At 38.7% G+C, this 16,064-nt stretch overlaps 1 protein-coding gene across 7 annotated transcripts in view; it reads right to left on the reverse strand.

Annotated features, from left to right (window-relative positions):
* The window catches only part of PPM1A (protein phosphatase, Mg2+/Mn2+ dependent 1A), a 42,284-nt gene extending 26,996 nt beyond the window's left edge, over positions 1-15,288 (reverse strand). For 2 of the 7 annotated variants that reach the window (XM_074327406.1, XM_019750765.2), the window contains exon 1: positions 15,151-15,288. The gene's annotated coding sequence lies outside the window, so the exon portion shown is untranslated. Of the gene's footprint in view, positions 1-404; positions 427-13,233; positions 13,325-14,042; positions 14,503-15,150 lie in introns of those variants that run through there. The other 5 variants (XM_074327405.1, XM_074327404.1, XM_074327402.1 and 2 more) reach the window with 5 other exon arrangements.
* Between the last annotated feature and the right edge of the window lie 776 nt (positions 15,289-16,064).

The following is a 16,064-nucleotide window of genomic DNA, read 5'->3' on the forward strand; positions in this document are numbered from 1 at the left end:
AAAATACGTACTTCTCGAAGGAAGGAGAATAAACTGGTACCTTTCTGAAGGATATGTACAATATGTTCATTTTAAATGTTGACTTCCATTTAAACGATTTTATATATTCACACTCTGAAGTGTTCCTCTGTTTCAAATGTATTTCAAAAAATAGATTATAAAACAGAAATATAAGAAGACCAAGTCACCTGCTAAAGATAAACTCAGCAAATACAAAGCACTTTGTGAAGCTGAAACTGTGAGCTTCCTGGGCTCAAGTAACAGAGATGGAGAGAAGTCCACATACTGGAGAGATAGTAACAGGGACTAAAAATGTCCCCATGTACAGCAGCCCGAGCTCACTGAAGATGCAGTTATGTGTCCAGTGAGCAGAAGTATAGATCTTCTTTTAGCCTGTGACTTACTTATTCTTGGAGAGATAAGACTGATCCTGATGTTATCAAGAATCAGGGGAACCAAGCCTCCAATATAAGATATTGTTTCAGACTGGGCACCCCAGGCCAAGACGTAGGCACACTCAAAAACACTGGATAAGAAGGGTGAAAAGAAAGAAAGCAGAACAAAAAACTTGTTTAATATGAGACTGCAAAAGCAAACTCCAAAACACACAAGGAAAACTAAACTAATAGACAGCCAACAAAATCAACAACTCTAAGAATTCAATCTAGAAAAAAATAATCTGAAAATAATTTAAAATGTGTATGTTTAGGATCCTTCCAAAGTTAAAATGAACTGTAGACAGAAAGGGGGAAAAAAGAATTTTAAAAAGTCAGAAATCAAACCAGAATAGGTGGCTATTAAAGAGAGAGACCAAAAAAAAAAAAAAAGAGAGAGAGAGAGAGAACCAAAGAACCTGAACATGAGAAAAACATTCACTGAGAAACAAAAACTGAAGAAACAAATTCTACATGAACAAAGTCTAGATGTAAAATAGTAAAGTGGAAAATGATACTTAGGATTGCCTAGAACAAAAACACAAAGATTAAGAAGAAATACTGGAAAAGCAATATTCAAAGATATAAAGGCTAATGAATTTTCTAGAACTGAAGAAAGATACGCATCATGAGATCAACAGTGTATTTCAGGGAACCTACAGATAACACAGCATACACATACCTAGGTATATCATGGGAATGTGTTCAGAACATCAAGAATGGTAAAACAAACAATACTAACATTTATATCACACTTAAAATATGCAAGGCTCCGTCCTAAGTGCTTTATATATATTAATGTAATCATCACTACAATGATAGATACTTTTTCATGATCTCTGTTTAAACTTGTCCAAGGTCACACAGTAAATAGTGGTAACAAGATACAGAATAGGAATCTTTTAAAAAACTACCAGAGAGAAAAACTATATACAAAAATTATACACAAAAAATTGTATACAAACCTAGCAATTATATAGAGAGCAGACTTTTCAGAGATCCAGCTTTGCCAAGTTTCATAATGGTAGGGGGAAAAACATTAACCAAGAATTCTTTATTTGCTAAAAACAGAAAGTAATGTGTAAAATAGACTTTCATACAAAAAGGGCCATACTTGGTAACTAAAAAGATTACTAAAGGATATACTTTAGTAAGATATACTTTAGGAAGAAAGGTGAATCCAGGAGTGACACACAAGGAACAGCAGTAGGTATTACAGAAACTGGTAAAATGTACTGTCTGATTAAATTAGGTATTAACTATTAAAAAAATGAAACTTTTTTTTTTATGCTACAAAAAGGATAAATAAAATTGTAGGCAATTATACAAATGATGGAGGAATGTTTAGTGTTTAATCGAGTATGAACTTATTTAAAAAATCACCAAATGTACAAGGGAACAAGCTGCCATGAGTAGGAGTTAACATATAATAAATACAACTCACCTTAAGACTTCAGATAATTGGAATTAGCAAATATAAGGTATAAAATAACTATTTATAAAATGTTTTAACAAGATTTCCAAAAATCCCAAACAAATTAGAAAGAAAATTTAGTTTAAAATTCCCAGGCAATTGGGAAAGAATTAAATACCACTTTTGGAAATAAAAAACTTGTTGATAGTGAAAACTCAAAGGATGACTTAAACATTGGATTAGGAATAAAATGCAGTAAATTTGCCCATTGAGTGAAATAAAAACAAAAATTATGTTCACTTCAAAAAACCTAAAACCAGAGGATGACAGAAAGGGGAAGGAGAAAAATAAAATAAAATTCTCTAATGAGAGTAAGTAGCATAAATACTCCACAGATGCAGGAGTTAAGAAATTTAAGACTTGGACATTGTATACGCCTGGAAGCCCAGGAACTATTAACTAATCTCTCTGTTCCTGTCAACTCCCTGGAATTGAATATGTACTGTAATAGCAGAGTTCTCTCGACTCTTACAGTAACATTTATTCCACTGAGAGAATCAGAAAACACCAGCAAAATAATGGTACCTTAATTCTATACAGTAAAGCTTAATCTCATTTAACAAATGCTCCTCTGGTATTTTATTTTTCTTAATATACTTAAACCATAGCAATTTTTAAATCCTCACATCTTACTTTAGGTAGAGGTACAAATTTCTTACAGGGTCCATTTGTTTGCCATTCACAGAGCCAAGGTCTCTGTTTCAAATCTTCCTCAGGACATTTTCACAGGTTTTTCTGGTTAAATATTTCTTTAATAAAGCTCAATCCTATAATTACTTAAATCAACAAATATTCTTAAGCTTCTCCTTCTACAATGTAAATAAGCTATAAATAGTTTGAAGATTTGCAGTTGACCTGAGCAACGAGGGAACTGGGGGCAATGACCCCTCCAATCACTCGAAAATCCAAGTACAATTTGACTCACGCAAAACTTAACTATTATACTAATAGCCTACTGTTGACAGGAAGTCTTACTGATAACATAAACAGTTGATTAGCACATACTTTGTCTGTTGAATGTATTATATACTGTATTCTTACAATAAAATAAGCTAAAGAAAATGTTAAGAAAATCATAACTAAGAGAAAAAACATTTACAGTATTTATTGGGGAAAAAAAAAAAAACATGTATAAGTGGACCTGCGCAGTTCAAACCTGTGTTGTTTAAGGATCAAATGTATATAGAGTTCTTTTGTAAAGACAGGAATACTTGTTATTAAAATTATACACACAGATATTTTGTAAACTTGGTTTCAAATACTAAATTCATTTAAATCAGATAATATATTTTATCTGTTAAATAATAAATCTCAATTGTTCTAAAAAAGGTAACCTGTCTTCATCACATGGTCCTTAAAAAAGTTACATACAAAATACGATGGCAGCATTTCTGATTAAGGAACTGAATATAGTATTTGAAATATGTCATTCAAGTGGTCAAATACAGGTACTAAAAGCTCCTATTGGTCTACACTCTACTCATCCCAAAGTTCCAGTTTGCTTATTATAGGTCTTTACTTACTTTAAAGCTATACGAGGTGTGATCAAACAATTCGATGAATGTTTAAATAAAAAAAAAATTATTACAGTAAGACACATCGCTATTAATCCCCTTTAAAATACTCCCCCTCACTTTGAACACACTTATCCCATAATTCTTTCCACTTTCTGAAGCAGTTCTGGAAGTCCTCTTTTGTGAGGGTCATTAGTTGCGTTGCCATGGCTGCCTTGATGTCCTGAATCATTTTGACTTTGGGGAAGAGCCAGAAGTCACAGAGTGCCAGATCCGGTAAATAAGGTGGATGAGGACACACCATGTTTTTGACAGACATTGCCATATACCAGAAGCGGTGTGTGACAAGGAGCATTATCATGAAGGAGGATAATTTACGGCACACTTTAAAATACACTTCTCTCAACCGTAGCTCACACCCAACTGACTGCACCAAACAAGTTGAAACTTGTCACACACTGTTACTAAGGTTCGATGCACTGCTCCCCATATTTAAGATCTCTGCCTTTCTGTTGGATGGCACTCAGCAGCAGCCTTCACCATATTTTGTGATCACAACGGAAAGGCTCCATGTCACACATCACTTCTGACACGGCAGTATCTGTCAAATAAAAACATGGTGTGTCCTCACCCACCATATTCATCAGATCTGGTACCATGAGACTTCTGGCTCTTCCCCAAAGCTAAAATGACCATGAAAGGTACTAAACATTTTGAATTGATTCAGGACATGAAGGCAGCCACAACAGCAACTAAAGACACTCACAAAAAGACTTCCGGAACTGCTTCAGAAAGTGGCAAGAACGATAGATCAGGGTGCTCCAAGCGAGGGGAAGTATTTTGAGGGGAATTAATGGCAATGTGTCTTTTACTGTAATATTAGGCTGGTACAAAAGTAATTGTGGTTTTTGTAATTATTTTTAACCTTTTAAACAGCAATTACTTTTGCACCACCTAATAATTTTTTAAAATTTAATTTAAACATTCACCATAGTTTTTGATCACATCTCATATGTGGGATTCTGGCTCTTTTGGGGCACTTTTACTGACAGTCCCTAAAATCTCACTAACAATTCTAATCCAACCAGAAGGCCCCTGACTTATCAAATTAAGATCTTCCTTGATAGCGGCAACTTCTCAATTAGTGGCCATACTCTGGCTAATTCTAGACATCTGAAGCAGCCCACTGAGTATAGGGCACCCAGAAGAAGATTCTGCCCCTCCAATTAGGAAACCCCAAAAGGACAATGCCTTTAATTCTGTGAGAATTCTCTGAAGAATAATTCCAAGGTGAAATGGGTTTCCCACTCTGCACTGGTTCAAACCTGAAGATCTTCGAATAATCCAAAAGACAAAATGACTACGGTTCAGCTTCAAAAATCCTACACAAAATTTTGGAAAGAAAGTATGTCAAGGATACTAATCCTCATCAGAAAATGAAATCCTTTGTGCTTCACTGACATACAACTAAAATTCAAAATTCAGAACTGAAAACAATTTAAAATTTCACCTATCTTTTTATCTTCTATTACATTATAACATATTTGCCTTCTATTTCTTCCCTCTAGGTCTTAGTGTCTCCTAAGCAGTTGCGAAGTTTTATTCTTCTGCCTAATTCAGTCTCCTCACAAATGTTATACCATTTCTATGCCTGCTCTTACCACCTTGGCCCACCACCTGAGCAATCTCTTCTCTTATTTTCCCTTCTTGCTTTTAATTCTTCCTCATTCTTGTGTTTAGAGAAATAAGAAGGTAGAGTTCAGGCAAGCCAGTTGCAAAGGGAAGCATTCAGTGAACTAATGCAAGTAAGAGTTTGAGAAGTGGAAGAGAAATGGCTACTACATCAACATTTTAGGGAAAGCTGAGGGGTACTGAGCAACCCACAGTGAAAAGCACTACTGGAGGTGAGGACTAATGGTACATATTTATGAAAGTTATAATACTGGAGAAAAGCCTGATTCTTGGTTTAAATTTGGTTATAATCTTTCAATTATTGAATAATTTCTCCTGGTCAAGAAAGTGAGAAAATAGCCATTATTTAAGCTATAAAAGGAGGCTAAATTATTCACAACTGGCTATCTTATATACGCAAGATGTTGATAAAAACTAGAAACTGATCAAAATGTTATCTGGATTCCACTTACATGAAATACCCAAAAGACAAAAAACCTAGACAGAAAGTAGGTGAGTAGCTGACAAGAGCTGGGGGAGGAGAATGGGGAGTGGCTGCTAATGAGTACAATGTTTCTTTTGGGGGTGATAAAAATGTTCTAAAATTAAATTGTGGTAATGGTTGCACAATTCTGTGAATATAGTAAAAACTACTGAGCTGTGAATTTTAAATGGGTGAATTTTATGCTATGTGAGTTATATCTCAACAATGCCATTTAAAAAATTACTATGGTTTTATATGATTTTCTGTATCTATATTTTATTTTACACAAAAAGGTTTAAAAAGATGGCAATTAGATGTAGTAATATGGAAAATGTATTAAAATATTTTCAAAGATTAAAAAGTTAGCTGAAAATTTCTCAGCTGTTTTAATATTTCTTCATCTTAAAACTTCAACTAAATATTTACATCAGTATTTCAATTAAATATTTACTTAACCTCCTCCAACCAAATATCATCCAAATGAATTCTAGTGCAAAAGATTGTACTGAGTTAAATACTCTAATTTAAATGCCCTAAATTAAAACTTTAAAAAACGTATTTCAAGAAGCAAACCAAAATCGACAATCGAACCAACCAAAATAAGTCAGATAAAGCTCTTTTATGCTAAGTACTATTTCCATAAAGCACATGACACAGGTCATTTTTTTCTATCTAAAACTATTAAAAAATAATTAGTCTGCCAAATTATTGTTTTGAGAATGTTAGACTGTAACAATTTACAAGTACTTACACCATAGTTAGTTTGCACAGGTATTAGCAGCAGTTTCAGTTACACAAAATGTGTGTGAGACAGAGCTTGCCACTGTTTATGTGTTCTTCATGTTTCAAGATTTTTAATGTACCATCATCTTCTAGTCACATGCTATGATCTGAACTACACACTCCATAAGATAGTCTTCTTAAATTTCTACAAAGGTATGTACTACACAATTTAAAGTAAACTTTAGAAGTATATAATTGCCTGAAAAATATCTAAGCTAAATTTAGTTGGAGTAGTTTAGTGACTATGAAAATTAGATACTGACCTATTTTCACTAACAATTACAGTAGAAACAAATTTTTTTAAAAGTAGAAAAGATTTAAAAGGCATAGAGCTATTTAGTTTTTAAAGTTTTCTAAGAATGGTTTGGTATTCACAATCTCAATTTGCCTCATCTGTTAACTATTTCAAATTCCTCGGTTTTGGATAACTTGTGTACAGATTAAGAAATGGATTCAATTCCCAGTTTGCTATTTTCTAATCCTTGTATATGTGAGGATTCAGATTCAGACTGACCCAGAAAAGAATAACTGACTTCTTCAGCCAACGCATCCTTTTTTCTTTTGCTTAAAACAAACAACACCCTTCACACAGTGTTTGCTCATAAACTTGTATATTTAAGTTGAAAGAAGGGAAAATAAAACATTAAATATTTAAGACAGTAAAAGGTTTATTCACTCACAAAATATGTGGGGATTCTAAGTCTTTAACACATATAAAATGTCCCTGCTGGAAAAAAGGGGCAAAAAGTATTTTTCTCTTAAGACAGACTTCTGTCCATACCATCTAACATCCTTAAAACAGAATCATTCACTGAGTCCATAAACTGTGATATGAGATGTTTTGTGTGTATGGAAAAGGGTGCTGGGAAAGTACAGAAAAAAAGGCGTTTGTTCTTTTTAAGTGAAGTGAAAATTCTATGTTTCTAATAGCTTTAATCTCTCTCTCTCTCTCTCTCTCTCTCTCTCTCTCTCTCTCTCTCTCTCTCTATTTCTCTCTCACTGTCTGTCTTTCTCTCTGCCCCACCTCAAATGACATGGCCCAAAATGAATTTCTCAACTCCCTACCACTTCTCCTACCCAGTTCCCCGTCTCAGGAAATAGATCTACCATTAGTCATGAGCTCACTGAATCCTGTATTTCCCTTATCATAGCACATAAGACTCTGTAAATACACTATCTCTCATTTAAGATTTTAAGATTAAGATCCAGGAGGGAAGGGAGCATGTCTTTTTTATTCATAGTACTTAACCACACAGTGACACTTGATTAATATATAGAACAAATGACTGTGACTTCTCCCTTGTCAACAGTCAGGAATTCTTTCCTCCCCAGGTATTCCCAGAGAAGATGACCTGCAAACAAACTCTATCCTACCATTTCCACTGGTTATATTATAGAAAACATACTGTTCATTTTTTAAATCTCTACAGAAATATAATTGATTTCTAATAAGAAAATACTGGACTCTAAAGCAACTCTTCAGCTTAAAGTTTAAAGTTTAGCTTAGAGGTTTATAGGAACACAGACTACTCATATAATAGACATCTGTTTGGTTCACATTAAATCAACTGACAGTTATTTCCCACCTTTAACTAATACATTGCCTAATTACTGTGATTCCACAATTCCTCTCTGTTTAAAAGGATGCCTAGTTTGTAATATTTGCAACTGTAACTCTGGAAAGAGATGCATGATTTTGAATGTCCTGTTAATCTTCAAAGCCCAAACACAGGAAGTTAAAAAGAAACCTTTAGGTGCATAATCAGTCAACCTGATTTTCTATACCAGCATTAACTCTACCACATTTCAGATTTGTATAATCTTCACTCTTAAATATCAGCCAAAATAATGCATAGCAAGAGTCATAAATATCTGCTCCCCCAAAGCTCTTAACTTCTTCCACCACCTCCTACAGCAATCACTCCCACTCTAGGTTTGCCTAATACTATACTTATAAAATAGCTGAATGTAGACTATCCACAAGGCACTGTGCAAAGTTTTGGAGATAATAAAAAGTTATTTTTTTTTCCCTTAAGAATTTTATAATTAAATTGAACACACAATTATAATTAAAACACAAATACCTAGTAGTAAAGTATATGACTAAAGCCATACAAATAATACAATAGATACTGCTATAGAAATACATGTACCGAGGAAAGGAGAGAGGAAATACTCTGGTGATCAGGGAAGGTTTGTGGAAAAGGAAATATTAGAAATGAGCCCTGATAAAGGACAAAACAAAAGCTGGAGAAGGCAAGAATTCCAAGCTACCGATTAGCATAAGCAGACACACAGAGAAAAGTACAGGGTGTGTTCCAGGGAGTGCAAGTATACCAGTTTGGTTGAAATAGATCAGTTCTGAGGTCCAATCATGGAAAAGCTTCAAAAGCCAAACCAAGAATTCTAAACTTTATTCTAGAGCAAAAGAAGTCACTAAGTATATTGAAAAGATAAATAATATGATGAAAACAGTATTTTAGGAAGAATTTTGTAACGTTTATAGAATGGGGGAGGGAGATACAGTACAAGACGCTAGGGGGAAAGACCAGTTAGAGTTCTAAAAAAACATGGTTGGGGTATGAGGTAATAAGACCAAACTGTTCCAATACAATTCTTCAATTTTAAATAACCCAGGACTCACATATAAAGCTTTAATGCCTTTTATGAAGACTCCCTATTTTTTACAGGAAGAACTAAATTAGAATAATTTAGTTTTCTTATTCTTTCATCTTTTCCTGCAGCAATCTTATTGTCCGTTTCTAATCATGAACTGTTAACTTTTCAAAATACCAACCCTTGTATTTCCTTCACTTACTGAACATTCACCTTTGCTTTATTACTTACTTTATAGCCTCTATTTAACCATCTACTCCCACCTAATCATAACTCTAAACCCATGATTTTTCTCCAGCTTCATACAAATAAAACTACTCATACTCAACTTTCTCTTCCATTACCTCTTAACTTTTAGTCTATTCATATACAAGTTCTATATACCCGCAACCTTTACAATGTCTTCTAAAGTCTCTACTCACTCTCTTGTAGTTTTTATAGCTTCCAGGCTCACTGCTAAAACTATACTCAAAGACAAGCCTCTCATAGCCACTAAATCTCTATTCCCCTAAGAATCCCAAGATTTCATATGCTCAACAGCAGCTACCATATTTCTTTGGTACTTTATCTTCATGGTAGAACATATGTTAATTGCATTATATAATTATATCATTTAATCTTCAAGATTACCTTATCAGAAAGGCTTCATTTGACAAAGAAAACTAAGGCTTAGAGAAATCAGGTGCCCAAGATCGCCCAACTAGGAAGTTTTACCTTTTTCTCTCTGTAGTCTTCAACGTGGCTCCACTGACTGTGTACTCAGAAACATTTCCCTTAGACCAGGGGTGTCAAAACTTTTTTCAACGTTTTTTACCAAGGGCCATATGTGGTAAAATACACAAACAGCCGGGCCACTCACTCGAGGTGAAGTATGTATTGCCTCACCTGGTTTAAGTAAACTAAGTATATTTTTGGAATTTGCTGCGGGCCAATTAAAAATGGATTGCGGACCGCAGTTGGCCCGCGGGCCGCAGTTTTGACAACCCTACCTTAGACCTTCATTATTTCCTCAGTCTGAACAATGATAGTTGAAGATATAAAATTGTTGAGCTCTGTTGACTTCTGCAACTTTGGGAATGAGAAAATGAACTTAACTTCTTAAATCTTTTCTGAATGTTTTAGAAGGGATCATTGCATTGGAAGACTTAATTAAATTTATGAACTTAGTTCTAGGAACCTGGATCAGAAGTACTAACATTAAGCTTTTCAAATTTTGATTCCTAGGAACAACGCTTGTCTAATTGGGAAAAATCCTCTCAGAAATATTTTGAAAATAATTTTGTATCTACATAGATCTGATCCTGGCATATAACTTAGATTCTGAGCCTATTTTTCTTCATTTGTAAAACAGAAATATCATCATGTTAGAAAGAGGGTTGTGATGAAAACTAAAGACTGACATAAATGGTCAATAAGTTATAGCTTTTATTATTCACTTTCTTCTGATCTAAAAGTAGTTTGGTCTCAGCCACAAAAACTCTAATGACTTTCAAACCAGACCCTAAATATGAATATTACATAAATTTGGTCAATGGATTCTAAATAAACATATTAAGAATTATAAAAACTCAAGTTCCCTCCTTTATCACACATTTTACTCAATGAATGTTTACATTCAGTACCTTTCCCTCAGTTTCTTATAAAAATTCTAAAGTTCATTACATTTTACATAAAGGAATATTGAAGCTCACCTCTCTTAACTATTTTCCCTAGCTCCTAGTACCTGCCTCAGCAAAAGAAAAGCTAGGTAAAGAAAGAGATTATCTAGGTGGTACACAAATAGGACACGCAAAGGTGAAAACCATCAAGGAATATATTCTGGAGACTCATAATAAAATATAAAATTGTTACTTGTGTAATATGGAACACATTAGATATTAGAAAGAGGAAAAGAATAACATAATCAACCTTCTGATTTTGATATAATTTAACCCAAGCTTCTTTCATATAAGAGTGGTTAATAATCCCAGATAGAAATTCAGAGAATTTATACATCCTGGCTAATGGTGAAATAATAAATGAAGCAACTGAATTTTTAAAATTTTGTCACCACCATTATTTGAGATGGAAAACAGAACATATTCTGGCATAACATTACTACCCAAGGTATAGGAAGACACAAACTTTTACCTAGTTTCCTCATAAAACCTCCCCCTCCCCCAAGGTCCATGTATTTCACAGGGTCACACTGCATTTTATCTTCTTGCTTAACCCCTATTAAGGACTCTCCTTGAGCTGACTTTCTAACATGGCTGCCTCCTTCCTCTGATTTGACTAAGGATGAAAAGCAGTCAAGAGTACCACTCAGGATCAGGTGCCCAGGCAAAAGTTAGATAATCATTTGGGGTAATCATCAACATATCACCTTATGATTATTTCTACATGATCACGGACTTCCACCTTAAGAAATTAATCCAGTTCCCATGGGGGAGCACTTTAGGGATAGATAACAAGCTCCCTGCGGACATATGTCCATCTTTAGTTTTAATTATTAAATAAATAAGCATTCACAGTTAACCCAGAATCAGCTACACAGTCTGTTAGCCATTACAATACATAGTCTAGATGTAATGTGAATAAATTCAAAGACTGTAGGTTTTTCATAACTGCTTAGCAATATTTACATGTGACAACATGATGTTGCCATAGATTTCTTTGGGGAAAAAAACACATTAGGTATTAGGGAACAAATTTTCATATGGAGGTTTATTAAAAAGATAATCAAGACACAGCTTGAACTGACAGAAAAACCTTATAATGCCCTTCACATCAGATTACCAAGGGTTGTGAGATTGTTCAAAACTGTAGTCTCAACCACCGTTTGTCTCCTGTGGAATCTTTACTCTCCTTCCTCCCAAGAGTTTTCCTAGATTTCCCAATACCAACAGAAAAATCAATAAAGGCTACCTATAGGAATATCTTTCCTAAAGAACAATACCAACTTAAAATTCTTTTACATAAGACAAAACCCAGAAAGAAAATCAGCTTTAGAATGCTGAACCTCTAAGTACACGCCAAAGCATACTGACTAGACCATGTTAAGAGAATCAAAAATATTTAACAACTGGCAGTACATTCGATAATATAATCTACCCCTTTGGTTTTACTGATTTGTAAGCTGAGACGCAAAAAGTTAAAGGACTCATCCATGGACACAGATATTTGGAGCATAGCCATGACTAAACAATTCTTGTCTCCTAGTGCAGTGTTCCCTTCAACAGTTTATACTGTAATTATGGTCATCACTTCAGCCCTTCAAACTAAAATATAAACAGATACAATCCGTGTTAAAATACACACACACACACACACACACACACACGTAAAAAAAATTTGATGACTGCAGCATTCAACCATGTTATTTATCAAACATATACTACGGTAGCTAGCCAAACTTTACCAGTCTTAATTTACCTAGCCCATAATGACTTCATTGATATGAAAAAATGTTTAATTATATTAAATAAAAAATGTCTTAAGCAACTTCCATGGGCAGTTCATTATAGTTTTGATGCGGAATTGTTCTAACTTGCAAGTTAAAAGTAATCATCACTACATGATTGGATGTTTAATCAGCTATATGGGAATTACACATAAGAACAGAACTGTAACATCAGGCAAGGAATGTTACTTTGTGCTTCAAATTATTTGCTAGCAAAGGAAACATTAAATCAATAAAGTTAACATCTATGATTAGAAAACAGACCGTAGGGTGGGTCACTACCTTCCCAGTCAGTTTTCTAATGTGTATTATAGAAATACAATCTTTGGCAAAGGCCAGTTAGGTAAAAATATAAAACTATAAAAGTGAGGTTGTTCTAGTTAGATTAGAGTTGGGGAGCAAGCCCTGCTTGACTTCTGAGAGCTCTGGAACCGGTAAGACTCAGTACTGTTTAAATAAATAAATCCGCTGACACTTCAGAGCTCTTTGCATCTGAAAAGCGGTTGTTTAAAATCACAACTTGCAAGTTTGAAAGGATTAAGCCTTTTTTTCAAAACAATTTTTTAAATTTCTAATCTTTCAATGTCAAAATCATTTACTTTGGGAAAATAATAACTATCTCCCATAGATTTTTTTTTACACCTCCCATACTCTTCCAATAATTTCTTAAAAGGCATTCGGCTCATTATTCCAATTAGCAGAAAACAGGGTTGGGGGTGAGGGCGGCGCATACATTTCTTGGCTTGGACAGCTGGAGTTATGTACTCTGTGGATTTGTTAAGTACCATGAGTTGCTTGAGGAAAAGGAAAAATACCTCAGGTAATGAAATTTTCAAAACGTATCTAAAACTGCAGTTGGTAGAAGGCTCTCCACAGTCAGCTCTCTTTCAAGAAATTATTTCAAATCTACAAGCAGAACAAAACCATACTTCAACGAAACTAACATCAAGAACTTTTACCCACACATTTACACAGTTAAAAAGACCAGGCGAAGAAATCAGTGTGATTTTACTTCAATGGATTTGTTCGATGCCTTAATAATGAATGAATTGGAGGCATCACTGGCTTGAGTTCTCAAGGAGTCTCCCTCTCAGTTCTGCCCCCTATAAAATCTGAAGCAAATTCTACACAATTTGGTATTTCGACGCTAAGTCCGGTCCAAAGGAAGCCCCCCCCTTCTTTCTCCGGGTCGCCCTCCCAGGGGTTGGAGAGCAGGGAGGCGCGGCCCGGAGGGTGGGGGCGCTGGGAGCCCACTCCCCGCCCGGGAAAAGTTCCACCGGCCGCTCTAGGGCCAGGCCGGCCTGCGGCCCTCGTCCGCGTCGCCGCCACCAACACCCAACCCGGCGCAGGCGGCCAGAGGGTCGCGCCCCCTCCCCGCGCCGCCGCACAAACACCCCGCCCCCGCCTCCCCGCCACCGCCCTCGCGGAGCGTTAACCCCTAGCCGTCCGTCGCCCGGCTCCGGGGAGGAGGCCGGGCCAGGGGGTGGAGTTGTCGCGTCTCCTCCCGGGAGCGCTCGGGCAGACGCCTGGCTTGTTTACAGGCCCCAGGCCCCAGGCCTGGCCGCCACTGCCGCCGCGCAGGCCCGCGCCGGCCGCCCGCCCTCGGCCCATGCGTCGCGCTTACCCGGAGCAGCCGCGGGCGGGCAGGTCCCTGGTCGGCCGAGGCGGCGGCGGCGACGGCGGCCGGGGAGGGGGCGGGAAAGGGGTCACCACGGCTGCGGCCGGCCAGGTCAGGCAGGGGAGGGGGCGGACGAGGGGAGGAGCCGGGCTGCGTCCGGGCCCCCGCTCTCGGCGCCCTCGCGGCTCAGATCATCCAGGCGTTGGAACAGGAGGCGGACAGCGGGTCCCGGAGGAGAAGGAGGAAGAGCCAAAGATTCATTGCTTTCGCGCCCCACCTGCCTGGAGCCCCCCCACCCCCCCTCCCCAACCACCCGCTCCTGAGCTGCAGCCGCCCGAGCACCCGAAGCTGCGGGCCCCGCCGGCGCCGAGACCACTGCTCCCTCGCTCCCGCGCGCGCTCCCGCCCCTAGCAGCGCCGCCGCCGCCGCCTCGAGCGCGTCCCCGCGCAGGCGCGCCCACGAAGGCGCCGAGCTGCCCCACCCCCACTCCTCCGCCCGCCCCACCCCGCCCCTCCGGGTTCGCCGCCGCTACAGCTGAGGCGCGACGGAGCAGCTGGAGAGACCCGGATGTCGTTGGGCAGGAACTGCGGCGAGTGGCGGCTGGCGGGGGAGGAGCGGCCGCAGATGACGCCACTGCCCTACCCAGCTTTTCTTGTCTCGGCGGCCGGGGCCCCAGGCCGAAGCCGAAGGGAGCATCCAAATCCCGGATCGGAACCGCGACTGGGACCTTGAGCCCCGGCGCCGGGAGCTGGACCGAGTGTGCGACTGTTAGGATCCCGGAGAATGGAGCGCTCTCCAACCCCTGCAGTCTACCGAGCCAGGGCTCGGAAGCTCCCCCTAGGGCGTCCGCGTCTCCCGTCCCGGCGCTGCCACCTGTCTACAAATGCACACCCAATCCCCGCGGAGACGCTTTCCGCAGAGCCCCGAGGACCGACCCAGTTCTTTCCGCTTCTCTCGGGCACAGTCGCGGACTGTTCACCGCCTGGCTGCTGTAGCTCAAACGCGCGCTGGGTCCCAGGCCGCCGGCAGACCCCCTTCCCCAGGGCCCCACGGTTCCCGAGCCATTCTCCCCCAGTGACCTCGGGAGGACCACGCAAGTGCCCCAGCCACACACCTCGTGTCCCGAAGGGCAGCGACACACGCAGCCTGCCGCCGCCCACCTACATACAGGCACAGGGCACATGCTGAATTCCTGGCAGGTTTTCTGTGGAGCTGTAGCTCGTGGCATCCCACATTGTATTTATTTTCACTTGTTACAGTCACATGATTCTGTCACAGGGGACCTCCAACGACCTCCAGTGAGGTTAAAGGAACGGAGGATTTTTCAAAATCTGTGGGATAATCAGAAACATTAACAGCTACTTGTATGAAGAGTTAGAGATCAACTAAACCTAATTGAAACTGCACGTGCAGGAGGCCAAAATCCAGTTTAGCTAGCTAGACTACGGAAAACCCGACCCACGCGGTTTGCAGACGCCGGGGATAGAATGACAAACGCTAGCAGGCCAATGAATCAGAACTGGGGAGCAGTACATCACCAGCACGGGTTCCCATTGGCTGGGGTGCCTTTCCCTTGTCAAAGGCTTAACCTGTTCATGGATTTGACCTGCACCACATTTGCAGGAACGTAACTTAAAAGAAAAATCCGTGTTAAAAAAAAAAAAAATTATCTGGTATACACTAAGGAAAAACACATACTTCATTGTAGGAGGCAGATACTTTAAAAAGAACACAGGAAAATATTAGCCAAATTGTATTCTGACAAATAAAAAGCTAAATTTATGATGAGGCCTCTCCATTTTATCTCAGGAACTTATTGTAGCAAGTTATACCCTGCTGCTTTGTATCTCCTAAAACCACTCTGTTGCCCCAGCTCTTAGATCAAAAGTATCCTATTTATTCTGCCTTTCTGCCACCAGCAAACATTTAGCTGCTTTTAAATTTGTAGAAGCCATCTCCAGTTTCTTCAACATGACTTTCTTGGGAAGATTCTGTTCCTTTCATTTTCAGCCCTGGGACCTAACAAAC

The sequence above is a fragment of the Rhinolophus sinicus genome, linkage group LG03, assembly GCF_036562045.2.
Source record: "Rhinolophus sinicus isolate RSC01 linkage group LG03, ASM3656204v1, whole genome shotgun sequence".
Classification (NCBI taxonomy): domain Eukaryota; kingdom Metazoa; phylum Chordata; class Mammalia; order Chiroptera; family Rhinolophidae; genus Rhinolophus; species Rhinolophus sinicus.